Genomic DNA, 9,812 nt, shown 5'->3' with positions numbered 1-9,812 from the left:
CTGCAAAGTTTTGAACGCCGCGGTGTCAATGAAAAGAAAATGACCAAAGCGATGCACTCAGAGGCCTAGTGCTTTGTTTTTGTGTCGGTGTTACTCCCAGGAGTCTTATTTAAAAGCTGCAGTCAGATTGGTTTAAGTACAATTGAAAAGATTAATGTTCCGGAGGTTTCCACTCCAAGGTGCTTGGGGGAAAAAATGGCCTGTCTTGTGGATAAAGGTCAATCCAGATTTCCTACTAACCCTTCTGGGTGTACTAATGATTAGACTGTTTCTCTAGTCAATGTTAAAATAAGAGCTGGGCCTAAACCGAATCCCCTAATGTGAAGTTTGGGGTGCTGGAAGTCTGGACTCCTGTCTGAATTTCTGGCGTGGGCCCATCTCCAGTTATGATCTGTACTCTACTCATGTTGTTTACTGCTGTTGCAGTCTCCTGCTTTGCAGACTCAAAAGGCCTGATTTTTTCCAAACATCAGAGCATCATAAATTGAAGGCTGTGGGCAAAAGTCTGCTTGCAATTGAATGCCCAATTTGTGTGCAGATTTCCAGCAGTGTGTGCACAAATGGACATTCGATGTCCAGTTGGCCATTTGCAAACACAAATATCCAAGTTGCATGCACAATTGTGCTAATCAGTCATGAAAATTGAGTGTGTCATTGCATGTGCATTTTTCCATGTGGATCTTAGCTTTCAGATGCTTTGAAAATCAAATCTAAAGACCCCACTGGGGCTTATCTTCTGGGAGTTGGCATCTTTGGCGTGTTTTATTAGCTGTATAGTTACATGGACTTAGTTGGCATTGTGCTACTTTATTTTGTATGGAGACAAACCCAGAGACAGTTTAATTCACAAACACTCACTCAAAGGTGTCCTTTCATTTACTGCTTTTATAATCAGCAATCTATAAATGCTCAGTGCACCCAAGGGGATTGCTAGGTCTGAAGAGTTTGCATATCTAGTGGAATAACTCTTCCTATTGCCAATGTGCATCAGCTGGCTTGTTTTTTTCCCCTATCTCAAAGAAATACCATTTTAGCTGAGGGGCTTTTCTTTGTCCTTTCACTCTCCCCGCAGCTGTTGACAAGCAGTTCATGTACTTATTGAACTGAGTATAATCATAATTCTTGGGGAGGTGTTGCTTTGAACCCAGAGTTGGGAAGCAGCTCCTTAATTCTAAACCCAGCTCTTACACGATTCCCTCTGCGGCTTTGTGCAAGTCATTTAACCATTCCATGCCTCCATTTTTCCCTTTTGTGAATGGGGCTAATAATGCATACAGGAGTACTGATTTACAGATTGCTGAGGATTCATCAGTTAGTGTTTAGAAAGGTGAAAACTACTATATAGGTGCAAAGTAATTCTGTTCTTATTATACATTGTGTTTATATAGCCCCTTTCTTCCAAGGATCTCTAAGCATTTTACTAACATGAATTCATGCAGGTACATATCATTATTCTAGCATACTATATATGACTAAAGTGAGCCTATGGTCATACAATGAGGGGAACCAAGCATGGAACCCAGGAGTCCTGAGTTAAGAATGTAGCAGTTCTAGTAACTCAGCATCCTTGAAATAGTTACCTGTGGCGGGGTGGGCTAGGTCCAGAGGCCCTCTCCTGGAGGCCTCATGGCCCTGCAACACCCTGTCCCAGAATAGAGCAGTGAGGAGTCCTCCAGACAGCCTAGAGTGGCTGTAGAGGAGCGGCCAATCAGAGGGGCTGCTGGAGCAGCCAATCCGGGGCCAGAAACGCCTTATATAAGACAAGCAGCAGAGAAATGAAGACTGGGTGACTGGAAGAAAGAGCAACAGTACCATGGACCGGTCACTGCAGACAGGATTTAAGCCCAGGGAAGGCTGCTGAAGACCTGGTGCCTGGTGGGCAGGAAGAGCAGCAGAGGGAGCCGATGACCTAGCAGATCTTGTCCAGCTTCTGCATGGTTGTGCCAACAGCATCAGCTCAGGTCTGTGGCAGGTTTGTAGATCTGGGCTGATGGTGTCCATGTAGCTGCTCTGATTTGGGATGGACTCAGTGGGAATGGGTTGAGAGAGAATAGTTCACAGACTTACTGGTAAAGGGTTGGATACTTTTTAGCCAAAAAAAAACCCCAAATGTATTTTAAAAAAATACTAAATCACCTATGTCTGGTATTTATTTTCTTGAAAAGTCTTGACCCTACCTGAAGATAATGAAAGTTCTAGGGACTGAGAAAGGAAGGCTCCTAGGATAGATGCTGATAAGGCTTTTGGTGGGCTTGCTTAGTCAGGTGATAAAGAAGGCAGCTTTATTGCCCATCTTCCAATCTATGTAGCAGCATTAATGTTGCCCTCTTCCACATGGGAAGGGGAAGGGCATAGCAGAAGCAAGATGATGATGTTTCAGAATATAGGAGCCAAATGCCAATCTCATTGCAAACCTCTGCAATCATGGGGTTAAAAGGGACTGCAAAGGTCATCTAGTGTAACCCCTTGCCAAGATGCAGGGTTTGTTGTGTCTAAACCATCCAAGACAGATGGTTATCCAGCCTCTTGTTGAAAACCACCAGTGAGGGGGCTTTCACAACCTCCTTATCATGTATTGCCCAGCAGCCTGCAATGACCTCTGGACTGGCCCACCACTACTGCCATCTGGATCCAACCTAACACAGCCCAGCTCCTGCCTTGGTCCGTTCCAACACCTGCCATAACCCCCACTCCACCCCAGCCTATCACACTGCTATGCCTGCCATCCACAGTTCCTTGCACACAGTTCTCCCCCCAACCTGCAGGGGGCCAGTATCTCTGCTGTTCCTCTCCCTTAGGTGCCCCTGCCAGTGTTTTAAGGCTTTACGATGGTAACAAGTCTCTCGCTGTATGCCTTTGACAGTGTTTGCCAATTGCCAATGTCAAAAGCTCCTCTGCTATACAAGAAACGTTAACACGTTAACCAATTCCATTCTTTCCTTTAATTCAGCTGTTAAAATGCATCTTCAGCACTGGGTGGTATTTCTGAGCTTTATAGAGTCTTCCGTTAGCATGCATAGGGTGAAATGATTCTGTCTAACCTTGCCAACAGGCATTCCATTCCGTAACAGTGATTATACTGACGCTGCCACAGGTTGGAATTCAAGGTTGTGTAGAGCTTCCTAAAGAAGTGCTGGGTAACTGTGAGCCAGGGGAGAGAAAGGAAACCCCTAAACATTTCCGTTAGATGACGCTGGGTACTGCCTCCTACTGGGACCTCCCTTATGTGTTAATGCTCATTTTGTCACACCTCTCAAGCATCCACACTTTTACCCTCATCTCACTCCAGTTTCCCAGGACTACGCAATCCATCCAGCTGCAGGTTTGCGATGGTGATAGGGTCTGCCATGCTGTTTTCTGCATCAGTCAGGAAAGCCAGGAGGAGCGGGAGGAACTGAAACCTGCATATGGGGAAGGTAATTTTCAAACTCAGGTTCCTGAACTAAGGTAACATTTGAATGTCCAGTATGTTCAAATGAGTATCTAGGCATAAGCAAGATGGGTTTTCCACCAAGCTGTCCATTTTAGCATGGGTATGCAGGATTGGGCTGTTCTGTGAAGGCGCCCAAGTTTGAAAGTTGGGCCGACAGTATTATCCCCACCTGCCACGCTTCTATAAATGATTTCTTGAGGATATGTTCAATTTTGGACTGCACACATTAGCTAGAACAATTACCTTCACAGGTAGCACATGCATTCAGGTCATTCAAGTCCAGGGAGGAGATAAAAGTGGTCTTGTCAGAAACTATTGATGCAGATTTGGCGCCAGTTAGCATTGCTTGGGCCTTATGAATAGAACTGCTCAGAAAATGTGGGGAGGGAAGGAGACAGATAATTATTTAGCTTATTCTCTCTCTCACTATGAAGCTTTTAGTAAAATAGATATTCTCCAAACAATCGTCTCTGGAAAACGCCAGCCATCCTGGTACACTGAGCATGCATACTTCCTTGTAGGACTGCCTGAATTCTATTCTACCAACCAGGTTAACATGACAGGCAACAAATACTCAAGAGGTTAGGATCCATCCCTCACTGTCAGACCGACACTTGTCCTCCAGCCGTATCCTTGGAGGTGACATTTAAGGCTGACATTGACTCTTCACAAATAATCTTTCCATTTCACATTAAACTTTTATGAAAATACTCAGAGAAGCGAAGACAAGGTGGTGAAACTGCAGAGAAGAGCTTGAATTTGCATTGCAGAATGTCCCAAAGGAGCCAGTTGCTAGCATCAGATAGTCTCGATCTATCATAGGCACTACAGAATAGACTATCATGTACTGTATGCAAACTGTCTTCCTTGTAACAAGCAGCAGTGAGCGGATATTCTTACCTAGTATATGATAGTATAATTGTGTGGGTGGGAGGAGGGACAGTGCATGTTTCAGGGGTATCTGAGGGATGTGGCAGTGTTGGGTATAGCTCTGCAAGCAGGGATGTGTGGGAGACCATACGGAGGTTGTGTCACTGGAGAAAGGAGTAGTCAATGTTTGTCTCAGTTCGAGGCTGCTTGGGGAACAAGACTTTAGTGGCAGGCAGGTGTTGGTGGGAAATGTGACGCTATGTTGGAGGTCAGCTCCGTGTAGACGTAAGATGGAACAGGGTACCAGGTGTAGGTGTGGGTTTATTTAGAACTGGGTATAGGAAGAAATGAAAGTCTATGTGAGATTGAGCATGCGGAACTAGGGATTGGGAAGTGTGTATGTGGCAGGGGATCAGCACATACCTTAGGCCCTGTCTCCAATTGATTGCATTTATCCTTAAGCTGTGACCATTATCTAAAGGATCCTGAAGCAAGATTGGTTTTTCGCCTGGTTTTGTAGCCATGACTGCCATGGGCAGGCAGCTATTAGGACTAATAAGAAACTTGGTTACAGTGTTCACTCAAGGCCTGAGTTCTAATCCCAGCTGAGCTACTGACTCGTTGTTTGGCCTCGGGCAAGTCATGGGACCTCCTTGTGCTTTAGCCAACTCCACTGAAAAATTGGGTAAAATGCAGGAAATTGACTGCAAACCAGATGCTGCGTCTGAGCCAAACGTTCTGGATAAATGGATGGCAAAGCCAACTTTCCTGGGAAGTTATAAGGTAATTCCTCCTAATTAAAAAACAAATCATTATTACTGTACCATGCCCAAGCCAACTCCATGAAGAGAGCCTTATCTCACAGCATGACTCCAGCTTCCACTGCATAATTTCTGTGCAATCTCTTTCTACACAATATTGCACTGCATTAGTAAGGGGGTGTGTGTGTCTGTGTGTGTAACTGCTCAGTATCTTTCTATGCAATACTTCACTGTCTTACTGGCTATTATTCCAACTGCACAAAGGCCCATTGAAATTCATGGTGTAAGTCACCTATTTGTTTTCTTTGAGCTTTGCAGGATTGTTCTGTGCAGCTTTATGCATATCATTTTTACTATACAAAGTGAGGGTAATGGCTTTACCTGCTTTCTTTTAAAGCCCTGAGAGCCTCGTCAGCTGAGTTTTGATTATTTGTTCCAAGGTTTGGGAAGTGGTGAATCTGAGCTCCTAAGAAATTTATGATTTGATGCTGTGTAAATAAAAAATCACTTGCCACGTGCATTTCCATAAGAAAAAATGTGGTTCTTGTCTGGCAGGCTTCCAGCCAGGTTTCTGCTTGCTACAGTGGGTGACAACTGAGATAGCAAAAGGACTTTATTATGGAAGACAGTCTGGGTTTTATGGTGAAAGCACAGGACAGGGGATTCCATCTGTGACACTGGCTTGTTGCACGACATCTTGGTCTAAATTTTCAAAAGTGTCCACTACATTTGGGAGCCTCAATGTTTGTGTCCCCACTGTGAGACCCCTAGAGTCTAATTTGAACCCCACCTGAAGGCAAGTTATAGGTACTCAGCAGCATGTCCTCAACACCTCAAACAGGTCCGAGGTGTCTCAGACCAGGCACCCAAAATCAGTGGCCACTTTTGAAAATTTAGGCCTTAATTTTGCCATGCCTCAGTTTCTCCAGCTGTCAAATGGGGAGCTGATATTGTTCCTGTTTCCCAGTTGGCTGATTTGCAGTCCATAACAAACCAGCCTGGTAACTTGAGAACATTGCATCCAAATAGACAATTTGAAACTTGTGCCATGATGATTAGCTACAGAACACATTTTGAATTGTATATTTGCTTGTAACATTCATAGTTTGAGAGGTCTTGCGAACCAAAATTATTCACTGAAGGAATTTGTGAATAATTCTGAGCAACAAATACATTCGAGAACTTTTCATTCTCTTCACAGACAACTTTCAAACAGGAAAAAAAGCAAACTTCATTGATTACATTATTCACTGTGAATTGTTCACTCAGCTACTTGTTTGATGGTCCTCAAGTGGAAGGTGCTATACCATCTCTGTAATATTAACATGTTGTTTAGGCCCATAATGTAATGCATTATGTGACTCTTGTGTGCCCTGGACTCAATCTTTTAAAATTCATCATTCTGTAACTCAAACTTTAGAAAAACCCAAAACTTGAAACTTTGGTTCTGGTAGTAAATGATCAGTTCTATGCCATTGTAGAGTGGTAGTGGGTTTATCAGCTAACCAACTCCCATCCTCGGGCATCATAAAATGTCCCCTGAAACCAATGGAAGCCATAGCATTGAAATCAATGGGTATGGGATAAATCACCCCTAGAACCATGCTGACATTGAAGGTGACATAATGGACAATTCTGTTGCCAAAATCTGAAGTAAAGCAACAGTGCCACATTGGCTTGGGCTAGGTAAGAATACGGGTATGGCAGGGAGATGGCAATCAACACCTTCCAAGCTGAACAAACGCAAATCGAGCCTGTGACATTTCATTTCCACACTTCAAAGAGTGCGTTGCAAACAATGGAAGAGAGGGCGATGGACTAGCTCAGGGCACTGGTAAGAGTCTTAAACCTCTAGAGCCTGGGTTGGTAGATACCGACAGTTTTCACCGTCATCTGGTTGCTCAGTGCCCTAGGTGCAAAAAGTTTAGTGGTCTCAATCCAGTTTCTAGTGAAGCCAGTGTCCATACAACTGGAGACTGACTGTAGTGCTTCAGAGTAGACACCACCTCACTCACCAGGAACAGTTCTTCCATCTCTGTAGTATCCCAAGAGGCAGAATTTAGGTCAATGGAAGAATTCTTCTTTCAACCTAGCACTGATTAGATTGGAGGGTAAGTCAGCATAGATCCGTCTCTGGGTTGTGGCTTTTTCACACCTCTGAGAGATGTAGCTATGCCAGTGTAAGCTTCCCGTGTAGACCAGCCCTAAACCACTACTCCAATTGGTGCCAACTGCCACTCTTGCTGGCAGTCTCAGGATGTGTCTACACCACACAGCACAGCTGTAGCACTGCAGCTGCACCACTGTAGCATAGACACATTACAGTGACAAAAGGGGTTCTTCTGTGATGAACTGAATCCACCTCTCTGAGATGTGGTAACTATATTGAAAGAAGAAGTCTTCCGGTGACCTAGTGCTGTTCACACTGGGTCTTAGGTTGGCTTAACTATGTTTCTCAGGGGGGTGGATTTTTTTGCACCCCTTAGTGACACAGCTAGGTCGACGTAAGCTTGAGGTGTAGACCAGGCCTCTGCTATCAGACCAAGAGAATGGGCCTAGGGCTGGTCTACACTGAAAATTTATATCAGCAGAGCTACATCTCTCATGGGATGTGAAAAAGCCACACCTGCTGAGAGACACAGCAATGCCAGCCTAACCCCTGGTATAGACAGTGCAAGGTTGATGGATGAATTCTTCCATTGACCTAACTACTGCCTCTCAGGAAGGTGGATGAACTACAGGGTGGGAAACCCACTCCAATGGCTGTAATGAGTGTCTACAATGCTGCAGCTGTTCCACTGTACAGTTTTAAGTGTAGCTATCTCCGTAGAGACTGAATCATCCTCTAACCAGCCTTCCAGGTCATGGTTGGGCACAATGGCAGGGCAGTGTGCTAAAGCATGCCCTGTCTTTGCGCATGGTGTGCTTAAACAGAGATGCGCAGTTGCCACACCTGGCCTCTTTCACTGGCTCCAAACTGACTTTTAAAAAAGTTTTTGAAGACACAATGGACAATAAAATCAAAACCAATTAAAATCTATACAAACGCATCCAGGCTGTCAAGTTTCCAGCAGATGTGATTTGCCCCGGGTGCAATATTAGCATGCTGAAAAATTGGAGTAATGATGTGTGGAAATATTTATCCTCACAAAGACTGAGCATCTTAAAATAGTTTTCTGAAATATAGTTTTTTTGTGAAGACATGGTAACTCTTTCCCCCAACAGAAAGAGCTTGGCTCTGTAAGGCTCTAGTCCACTCAGAAGATTAAAAGCCTGTAAAATGTCATCTTTTGTTTTCCAATTAAGCTGATGATTTTAAGATAGAGCCTAAAACACTCTCTCTCTCTCACACACAGCATCTAACATTGGAAAAAACTCATCTTTCTGATGTTGCATAGCTCTCCTCCTCCTCCTTGAAGATTGCACTTTGACCCTTTCATTCTGTAACAGCACCTCCTGCTGGCAGAGCAGAATTGGCTTCAGAACATGGGCTCCTTCACTCTTTCCACTGACAGAAAAGTGTTTCTATTCCCAGTTTTTCTTAGAAGAAAGTGACTGGTGGAGATTCGAGATGCAAGGCTAGATCTTCAGCTGGTGTAAATAGACACTGCTCCATCAACATCCATCATTGGAGTGCTGTCAATTTACAAGAGCTGAGGATCCAGCCCACTGCATTTTTATTTGCTCTAGAGCTGGTGTCTACTATTATGTCACAAGCAGTGTTTTCCATTTTTTAGTTAAAGCACATTGTCATTTTTTTTTATTATTTGTACACACACACAATCAGTAGTTTTGTGCATTAGCCTCTTGAAACTAAAATCTGCGGCAAGGCCAATTTGACTTTCCTCTGCTGGGACCATATAATGGTTTGCTATTGTAATGCGACTCACCAGTGCTGCCTTTTGACATTTATTATTTTAAATTACTTGAAGCATTTGCTTCTGAGGGGAAACTCTTCTGTAATGGAGTGTGAGGTTCACCCAATTTGAAGGTACACAGCTATTCTGCTGATTTACAGTGGTAGCCAGACTGGGTTAGTTCCAGTTTGAGAGCATAAGAGTGAACGCTGCAGACAAAAGTATAAGGAATACAAATATCCCCTTTTTAGTTTTGTCTGGGTCAACTTTTAACCATTTTAATTTTTCTTTGAGCACAGAGGTTTTTATTATTATGGTAGCACCTTGATCCCAACCAATCTGGATCGGGGGCTGGGAAGGGCCGGTGCTAGGTGCAGCATAAACACAGGGTAATAGACAGTCTCTGCTCTGAAGAGCTTACTGTCTAAACAGACAAGACAAGCAAAGGATGGGAAAAGAAACAGAAGCACAGAGAGGTGCCTGAGGTCACACTACAGATCAATGTCATTATTCTACCCAATTTATTATCCAAAACCCACTTTGCACAGTTAAATGGGCCACTGACTAGCCACTGGTCCATCATGTACATTCTTTGCCAATTACTTTATCCAGTCTCACGTGGACCAGTTGATGTGCAGAGGCCTGCATGAGAGCTGTGACAAATAGCTCTCTCATTGCTACTCCACCTCCACATAATCAGGTGAAACAGCAAATGTTTTATTAATCACCTTCTATTGGTTATTGCTTGCTAAATTGGGTTAGGACTTTTTAGAACCTGCTGTGTCAACAGTGTGTCTATTCTGCTGTTAAGGGGAAACTGTCAATCTAGTTTTTTCTGATCCCTGATATCTTCATTGTAACATCATTCCTCCCCTCCGCGAGTGTAACTAG

This window comes from Gopherus flavomarginatus, chromosome 9, assembly GCF_025201925.1.
Source record: "Gopherus flavomarginatus isolate rGopFla2 chromosome 9, rGopFla2.mat.asm, whole genome shotgun sequence".
Classification (NCBI taxonomy): Eukaryota; Metazoa; Chordata; order Testudines; family Testudinidae; genus Gopherus; species Gopherus flavomarginatus.
The sequence above is the reverse complement of the archived record's forward strand: the minus strand, read 5'-3'. Positions refer to the sequence as shown.